Source organism: Esox lucius, chromosome 21 (assembly GCF_011004845.1).
Source record: "Esox lucius isolate fEsoLuc1 chromosome 21, fEsoLuc1.pri, whole genome shotgun sequence".
NCBI lineage: Eukaryota > Metazoa > Chordata > Actinopteri > Esociformes > Esocidae > Esox > Esox lucius.
In genome coordinates this window covers 25936013-25945479 of record NC_047589.1, presented here as the reverse complement: position 1 = coordinate 25945479, position 9467 = coordinate 25936013, and the positions used below count along the sequence as shown (strand labels likewise).

The window sequence follows — 9467 nt, the reverse complement described above, 5'->3', positions numbered from 1 at the left end:
TGCTATGCATTTTAATGATTTATTGGACAGGAAAGTCAGGAGAGAGTTTTCTTTTCTTTTTTTTGCAGAGAGAGCAGTGGGTCGGATTTAAAACCACCCTGCAGCAGTACAGGCGCACAGGAGGAAGCGTCTTAGAACACAGGACCTCCCCGGGCCACGGAAAACTATTTATTATTGGTCCTCTCCAGTTTGTCCGTCCCTGTTTGATCATATATCTTTCATTTTGTTTCTAGTGATTACAATCCTGGTGGAATAACTCTTTAATGAGGATTTGCTCAGCAATTATATAATAAATTGTTAGAAATCGGCCGTTACGTGTAGTGGTTCAAATAATAATAATACCCGGTTGTCAAGGGAGAGAGTAATTATATTATTTTTTTGCAGCATTAGAAAGTATTTTTCATGAGGTTACAGACCTGGTCTTCCTTACACAACCTCAATCTCATCTCACTCAATCTCTTCTCACTGTAATGTTGGTTACAAGCTGATAATCTAAACAGAGAGGGTTTCTGTTGTTCTCGTTATCTAGGCACATTCACCTCCAATGAAACATACATTCATATTGTAATTGTTAATGGTCAGATTCCACAAAATCAATACACCGTTATAATACCTGTCTTGATCACTGTAAAGAATGAGGCTGGCATCAGCTATGAAAAGGTGTGCAGTTGTTTTCCTATAGGGTTTATACGTTGAGAGATAAAGGATGACTAAGAACTGTCTGATATTTACACAACTTTGTCAATTGACGTACAAAGACAGCTGAAATGAGCTGTCCTCAGTGTGGCTGCAGCCTTGATGTTTTGTGTGTGTGTGTGTACGTACATGTGGGTAGGTGTGTGTAAACCCTCTGTGACAAGGCAGATGTGTCTGGACAGTAGAACTAAGGAGGAAATTGACGATTATTAAATTCCTTATGGGCAGACCAGCTGTCAGTGTCTGTGTGTGAAAAAACATAGGTTCTGGGAGCTGCTTACCTGGCACCCTAAACCCCCACTTTCTTTCATTATTAGCCACGTTTTTCCATGTTACTCTCTCCATCTGTCTCTCTCCCCCTCTTTCTCTCATCTGTCTTTCCCTGTCCTCTCTCTCTCTCTCTCTCTCTCTCTGTTTGTTTCTCCCTTCCTCTCTGTCTGTCTGTCTCTCCTGTTCTGTCTTTGTTGCTTGACCTTTCTGTCCTAACATCTCTCCCTTTCTCTTCCTTTGTCTCTCCCTTTCTCTTCCTTTGTCTTTCCCTCTCTCTTCCTTTGTCTTTCTCTCCTCCTTTTGTTTTTCTCTCCTCTAATGAATGTTTATCTATGTATCCATGGTGACATTTGCTTTGTGGGATGAATGGGATGCTGACAGGGTGAGTGAACTCACTGGCTTCAAAACGAATATGGGCAGTTTCTGAATATTATGAATTAAAGTTTAGTTTTGAAACCAGACTGATTGATGACTCTTCTGCAACAGTGACTGTTTTGGGAGTGGGAGTGGGATAAATGATCTCTGCTGCCCCCTCCTGACCGTCTGGTTAAACAACAGTGTGTGTGCATGATGGTGGTTGCGACAAGGGTATAAGGCAGCTTCTTTATATGTGTGACACGTGATCTTGAAACTGGATCTCGCTGCCTCATTCCTACCCTGAGCTTTAGACTCCACTGGACCCAGACAGCACCTCTAGAACGATACACAGGTAAACACAGCAAAACTTTCCCCATTACAAACAGGTGCACCAATGTTAGAATACATTGTGTTGTTGTGGTTTTGACGTCAATAGAATTCCTGTGTTTAACAGTTGTGTGTTTAGTGTAGTTTACAATGTTTGGAGTATTGTTTAGAGCAGAGGTCTCCAACTTTGCACTGCTTTTTCTAGATGTCGTTTTTTGTTCGTCCTTCAAAACAATTACGTCTCATATTGCAGAAGAAGACTCCTTTTTGGTGTCTGGAAGAAAATATTGTGTAATTCTCTTTCCATAGTGCATCTCCTTTAATTAATCTTGGAAAAATAAAGATGCTGTAGTATTGGGTGAATCTGCTTCCTTCTGCTATTTCATACAAAGAAACTATGGACTTATTGGCGATAAAAGCCAGGTCTAAACCCCCTTTGCAATTTAGAGAAGGTTTTTTGGAAAATGCTTGAAATACTACAAGACGTGTTGATTAAACTCAGCCACCCTCCAGACCGTTGGGTTGATTAGATGATACCTGTCAGCCAGTAAGTTCTGGTATTTGTTGTGAGAAATGCAGTGGAGTCCTCTGTTTTATAGTAGCAGTAGTTACAAGTGTTTAATGTCTGTTTAGATTATTGTTTACAGTATGTTTGGATTATTGTTTACAGTTTGTTTAGATGATTGTTTACAGTTTGTTTAGAGAATGTTTTAGAGAGTGTACCTGCTCAGAAAATTTGGGTTTGTGTCTTAGATGTGTGTTTATTTATACATTGTAGCTTACCATGTGCTTATGCCTTCAGACGTCAGAATGAAGTTGCTGGTTCAGCTAAGTATACTCTTCGTTTGTCTCATTGCCTGTAAGCGTGCAGGTGAGTTTCTTTACCTCACCTCTCAGCCCATTTTCAGCCATATTTTCTTACTAACTCTTATAAACCATAACCACACTGCAATTACCTTAGTTATGCTGTCTTTTATGCAATCTTCTGCTTGTTTGAAATGTAGTCCTGGTTTTATGTTGCCAATTTATGTAAAATCTGTTCTTCTAGTTTCATATGCATAATACATATATGCAAAAATAAGTTCACTGACTGATTTAGAAGATACACAATAACTGGTGTATTCCATAATGACAGCTTACTGCATCCATAAGGAGAGGTCTGTTTTGAGGACTGCATGTGTACAAAGAGCACTCTTTGTGTGTGTGTTTATGTGTGTGTGAGGGAGTAAGAGTGTGTGTTTTTGTGTGTGTGTGTGTGTGTGTGTGCATATGTATATGAGTGTGTGAGAGAATGTGTGTGTGTGTGTGTGTGTTGAAACCTAATGAGAAATAATATTTACATGGTGGAAGCAAGCTCCTAAATGTATCCCAGAGTCCTCAGGAAAGGGGGGGTGATTTTTTTCAGTCTCTCAATCCCGTCTTTGTACTTGAAATACTTGGTATGCTAAATTAAATTCTCTATCATCCCTCTCTCTCCTTATACAGATGCCAGAGCCTTCACACCTGAAAGAGGTCAAGCAGACACACACACATACTTTCTCATACATGCGCTTCTACGTTCAGTCACACCTTTGTAGCGTATACTGATAGATTCTACTTGATGAACAAATGATGTGGACATCCTTGGGGGTGATAGTGAGTGGGCGATGTGTTCCTGTCTGTGTGTGTGGCTGTAGTTCCCTACGATGAACCACCAGCAGTTCCCTACTGGCCCTACTCTACCTCAGACTTCTGGCAGTATGCTAAGTATTTCAGGTCTGTTGGAGCCTAGACTCACATCAATGAAATGGCCAGGGCCTTCTATGCTCATCAACACCTGGGAAACACACTGGGATATGAGACCAACGAGGGACATGAACATTGAGGAGAGAGCAGAGATGGAGAGAAAGGGGGGGAGGTGAGATAAAGGAGGAGGAGAAAAACAGGAGAGTGTCAGGAAGGGAGGAAATGGGGGTAGATGGGTGAAAGGAAGGAAAGGAAGGCCTCATAAGGACATGTAATATTGTACAGTGAAATGCACTGACAAATAAGTAGTTATAGTGTTAAAAAACATTATGAAATATATGAAGGTAAAAAAATACATAACGTCTGAGTTACTAAAATGTACATGTATTAGGCTATTCATGAAAACATTTATTACAATGAATGTGTAATGTGCATAATTAATAAAATTTGACCACAAACACTATTAAGTTGTCGTTTACATTCTTTGTCCTATATTACAGTAGGCTACAATATACAGCCCTGGAAAAAATTAAGAGACTACCCCAAATTTTTCTTAAATCACCATGTATGGCAGCCATTCCATTCAAGTGTCTGGGAAATTCCAACACAGGCACATCCCATTTTACTTAATGAGGTACTGATTAGGTGATTACCTGAACTAAATCAAATTTAACGAGGAAAAGCATAAAAAACACTGTGTGGTCATCACTATACTCTGGCAATCGGACCAGCTGGATGGCAAAAACAGTGCGAGTAGTACCTCAAATGTAATTTGAATTAAAGAATAACTATTCAGAATGACAAAAGAGTTGAAAAGAAAAGCTTTGAGTGAGTAAAAGGGTTCAATTCTGGCTTTACTGGCAGAGGGATGCAGTGAGCGTCAGGTTGCTTCCAAAGATGGCGGTTCATAAGAACAAGGTCAAGCAACAGACATTGGGAACAACAAAGCTACAGACTGGCTGAGGGCGAAAACGACTGTCCAATGACCGAGATGACTGTCAGCTCATTTGAATGTCACTCAACAACCGTACGATGACATCAGGTGACCTACAAAAAGAATAGCAAACAGCAGCTGGAGTGAAGTGCACGGCGAGGACGGTTTAAAACACGCTCCTAAGGGCCGGGCTGAAGTCGTGCCAAGCTAGACAAAAGCCCTTCATCAATGAGAAGCAAAGAAGAGTCAGGCTGAAGTTTGCAAAAGACCATAAGGATTGGACTATAGAGGAATGGAGTAAGGTCATCTTCTCTGACAAGTCAAATTTTCAGCTTTGTCCAACACCTGGTCGTCTAATGGTTAGACGGAGATCTGGAGAGGCCTACAAGCCACAGTGTCTCACACCTACGGTGAAATTTGGTGGAAGATCGGTGATGATCTGGGGATGCTTCAGCAAGGCTGGAATCGGGCAGATTTTTTCTTTGTGAAGGATGCATGAATAAAGCCAAGTACAAGGTTATCCTGGAAGAACACCTGCTTCCTTCTGCTTTGACAATGTTCCCCAAATCTGAGAATAGTTTTTTTCCAGCAGGACAATCACAAATCCAAGGTGTGGATGGAGGACCACCAGATCGAGACCCTGTCATGGCCAGCCCAATCTCCAGACCTGAATTCCATTGAAAACCTCTGGAATTTGATCAAGAGGAAGATGGATGGTCACAAGCCATCAAACAAAGCCGAGCTACTTGAATTGTTGTGCCAGGAGTGGCATTAAGTCACCCAATAGCAATGTGACAGACTGATGGAGAGCATGCCAAAACGCATGAAAGCTGTGATAAAAAATGTGTTATTCCACCAAATATTGATTTCCGAACTTCCTTAGTTAAAACATGAGTATTTTGTTTTTGAAAATGAATATGAATTTTTCAATGCATCCTTTTTTTTTTGACAAGTTGTTTTCAACAAATAAATAATTTAAATAACAATTTTTATTGGAATTAGGTAGTAATGATGTCAGTAGTTCATAGAAAAAAAACTTCATTTTACTCAAACACATACCTATGAATAGTAAAACCAGAGAAACCGAATTTTGCAGTGGTCCCTGAAGGTGCCGGGCCACGTGGACTTAGACGAGGTAAGTTATCATGCGACACGAAAAAAATCACCTGGGTTGTTTAGCTAACGCCATCGTGTTGCTAGGCTACCATCTTTCTAGTTAGTGTAGCTTTCAGCATGTTCATGTTGTGTTTGGCTTTCCCGCAAAACGTACAAACCCTAGATAACTTGTTCGGCTCGGGTGCAAAAGATATATTTCTTGCTGAATATCAGCAAAAAAGTATTTCTTGCTGATATACAGTCGTCGTGTTTAATACACTGCTGTTTGGGAACTATTAGTTATTGCTACCGACTAACGTTATTTGTAGACGTTCCTTTCAGGTAATATATTCAAGAAGAGCTTGTAACGAGGTATGGACGTAGCCTTGCTCTGATCAATGTTCTCTATCTCTATAATTCTTGATACACACCATGAATGTTGTTAAATAAAATATAAAAGTAAAAACTCTCGGACACTATTTAAACCAACAAAGTTGGAACTTTAAAGCCACTGAGCCATAAATCAACTAGGACTAGCCCATACCTCTAGTATTACTATTAGTTTAAGGTTATATCGTTAACAGTGGAATCTTGCGCTGTAATTATTTTTGTGTTTCCTGTATTTTTTTAAATACAGTACCATTTAAAACCACTATGAAATCAATGTGTGTGTGCCTCAGGCAGGGGGCAGCAGCGGTCTGCTCATGGACCTGGCAGCAAATGAGATAGCAGTGCACTCTTGACTTTTTCAATGGTGAGACACACACACACGTTTTCTATTCCGGTACTGGCATGTTTGATCCGAATTGTTAGGGGGTCGATGTTAATAAGTTCAATCGGGTGTTCTGGTGCTGGAATACATCAATACATCCAAGTGTTTGAAATACTGTAGAAGAGGCTGGGAGAGATAATAGGATAGAGAGGGTATAGGAAGGGAGGTTTTATAATTGTGTTCTGTGTGTGTTGGTGTGGCCAACAGGGCTGTCTCAACACATTTTTCCTGTAAAACCTCAGTTAACACATGGGCACACCACACAGTGTAGCTAATGTGTTTCCCATCTGGTAATGTTGGCTACTGGACAAATAGTTAATGGCTAAGTTGCATATCATCTAGTAACTGATCATTAAAAAGAGGAGATCATGGTGGAAGATGATGAGGAAAAAAGTAACTGCAGTGGATGAGATGGCAATGGAGGTGGAGTGAGTGAGCGCGAGTTGGAGAAATGAAAACGGGGAGTTTTAGTTGAAGAGGATAGGGGGAGAGTAACATAAGAAGGAGAGGGAGTGAAAATGAGGTTTATAGTTCCTGTTAGACTGAAACGCAGCATGAGACCTAGCCAGCCTGTCCCTTGAACACACACACACTCACAACAGACACACACCACGTATCACCAGAGAGTCATGCACGCCCAGCAGCCAAACGCCAGTCCCTGGGTTTCTGTGGTGTCGTATCTCCCCTGAAGAAACACTTCTGTCTAGTAACACTGAACCTCATCCAGTCCGTAAAGAACCGTGACACCTGAGAGCTGAGATTCTGAAGGCAGCTGCCAAAATTAAGTGCCAAGTGTCGTAGTAGGGCGTTGGGCCACCACGAGCTGTCAGAACCACTTCAGTGCACTTTGGCATGAATTCTACCAGCATTAGAAACTCTATTACACTGATGTGGCACCATAAATACAGCATATCTCTCGTAGGTGTGTAATTGGGTTGACTGGTGACTGAGACAGCCGGAGCGTATCGGGAAGCTTTAGCATTACTGTGCTCTTCCCATCAAAGCTTTGAATCTTTTTTTCCCCCAACAAGTCTGCCACAAACACTCTGGAGATCTGGGGAAACACTTGCGTCACACTTGGCACAGTCACGTATAGAAAGCAGGACATCTGGCTCTGACACGCCCACATTTGTTTTTGTCCTGGTGGAGCCATTCAGGTGTACCCTGTGCCATGGGGTGGGGGGACACTTCTCATCCGACCAGAAAGTTAGCCAATGAGATGTGTCACCCCCATGGGCCGAGGAAATACGCCCCCCACAGTGGCCTTGATATGATGAGGCTGTGTGCTTTAAGTTGGATGTCCCGGGCACATTACTTAATCGACCAACCAGTCATCTGCTACTACACTGGCACCCACGTGTTTTTGTCTCTCGTTACCTTCTGCATTCACAGCGGAGGTGTATTCATTATGTATCCTTTCTCTTTCTCTCTGTCTCTTTTTTTTCCGCTCATTTTGTTTTTCTTTCTCTCCCTCTTTCTTTTTCTTCTCCTCATTCTGCTCCTCAGATTTTGAAGATCTGTTTGACGACAAGGACCTGCAGTGACTGAAGAAGACCCAGGATACGTGTGTGTGTGTGTGCCTGTTTGTGTGTGTACATATGTGTGCATGTGAGACAAAAGTATCCCAAGAACTGTGGAACCAGCACAATTATCTCTGGTGGAACGTTGATCATGTTGGAAGAAGAACCTCCCAGCCTCCACCGTGTCAGTTTACATAAAGCTTTCTTCTACAAAGCAGGTGTGTGTGTGTGTGAATTCTGTGGATCCTACACATTCCATTGACAGGCTAAATGATCAGTCTGGGTTGTGAGCTGTCATGTTTCACTTTTTGAAGAGATTGGCAGGTCTGTTGGCGCTGGGAAACACCTGTTAGCGGAGTAATAATTACATATACCCTATAACATCAGTTGGAAACACATACCTTTAATAATTATATACAGCATCACCAACATGGCCGGTATGCAGAAGTCCACCGGACAGCAGCCTGAAAGCACTTCATAAGACATTTATAGCCAATCATGTAGAGGGCGGCAACTGGGTTGATACACTTGGCAAAGCCGTAGGTTGTATTCAGTTCTGATGGAACAACGCAGCAAAATGGACATGGATTCTACAAGCATCAGTGGAAAACAGGTATTTTATGATTTATTGGACAGGAAAGGCAAAAGAGTTAAAAAAAATATATTTTGCTGAAAGAGCAGTGGGTCGGATTTAAAGCCACCCTGCAGCAGTACAGGCGCACAGGAGGAAGCGTCTTAGAACACAGGACCTCCCCAGGCCACGGAAAACTATTATTGGTCCTTCAGTTAGTCCCTCCCTTTTTGATCATACAGCTCTGGAAAACATTTACAGACCTCTTCACCTTTTTCTTTCCTTTCCAAAAAAGTTGAAAAGGAAGGTTTTGAGTGAGGAACAGAAGGGTTAAAATAAAGAGACCACTGCAAATTGAGTGCTTCTGTTTCTCACTCAAAACCTTCCTTTTCGACTTTATTGGAAAGGAAAGAAAAAGGTGTAGTGGTCTGTAAATGTTTTCCAGAGCTGTATCACTTTGATTTTGTTTCTAGTAATTGCGATCCTGCTGGAATGACTCTTTAATGAGGATTCGCTCAACAATTGTATAATAAATAAATGAATAAGCCATTATTGTACCAATGAAAGAGGCTGGCGTGCGTGTGTGTGTGTGTGTAAACCCTCTTTGACAAGGCAGATGTGTCTGGACGGTAGAACTAAGCTGGACACAAGCTGGATTATTAAATTCCAAATGGACAGACCAGCTGTCAGTGTCTGTGTGTGCCAACAGGTCTTACAGTCTAACAGTCTACAGCCTAACTCCTATAGACTACAGCCTAACTCCTATTGACTACAGCCTAACTACAGTCTACAGCCTAACTCCTACAGTCTACAGCCTAACTCCTATAGACTACAGCCTAACTCCTACAGACTACAGCCTAACTACAGTCTACAGCCTAACTCCTATTGACTACAGCCTAACTACAGACTACAGCCTATCTCCTGTAGACTACAGCCTAACCTTTACAGTCTACAGCCTAACTCCTATAGACTACAGCCTAACTTCTACAGTCTACAGCCTAACTCCTACAGTCTACAGCCTAACTCCTACAGTCTACAGCCTAACTCCTACAGACTACAGCCTAACTCCTACAGTCTACAGCCTAACTCCTACAGACTACAGCCTAACTCCTACAGTCTACAGCCTAACTCCTACAGTCTACAGCCTAACTCCTATAGACTACAGCCTAACTCCTACAGTCTACAGCCTAACTCCTACAG

At 41.8% G+C, this 9467-nt stretch overlaps 1 long non-coding RNA gene across 1 annotated transcript; it reads left to right on the top strand.

The window, feature by feature from the left end:
- Positions 1-5562: 5562 nt before the first annotated feature.
- LOC109614867 lies at positions 5563-7851 on the top strand. The gene is made up of 3 exons (XR_002195837.3): positions 5563-5746; positions 6085-6158; positions 7683-7851. It is a non-coding gene; the product is annotated as an uncharacterized LOC109614867 (long non-coding RNA).
- Positions 7852-9467: the final 1616 nt, after the last annotated feature.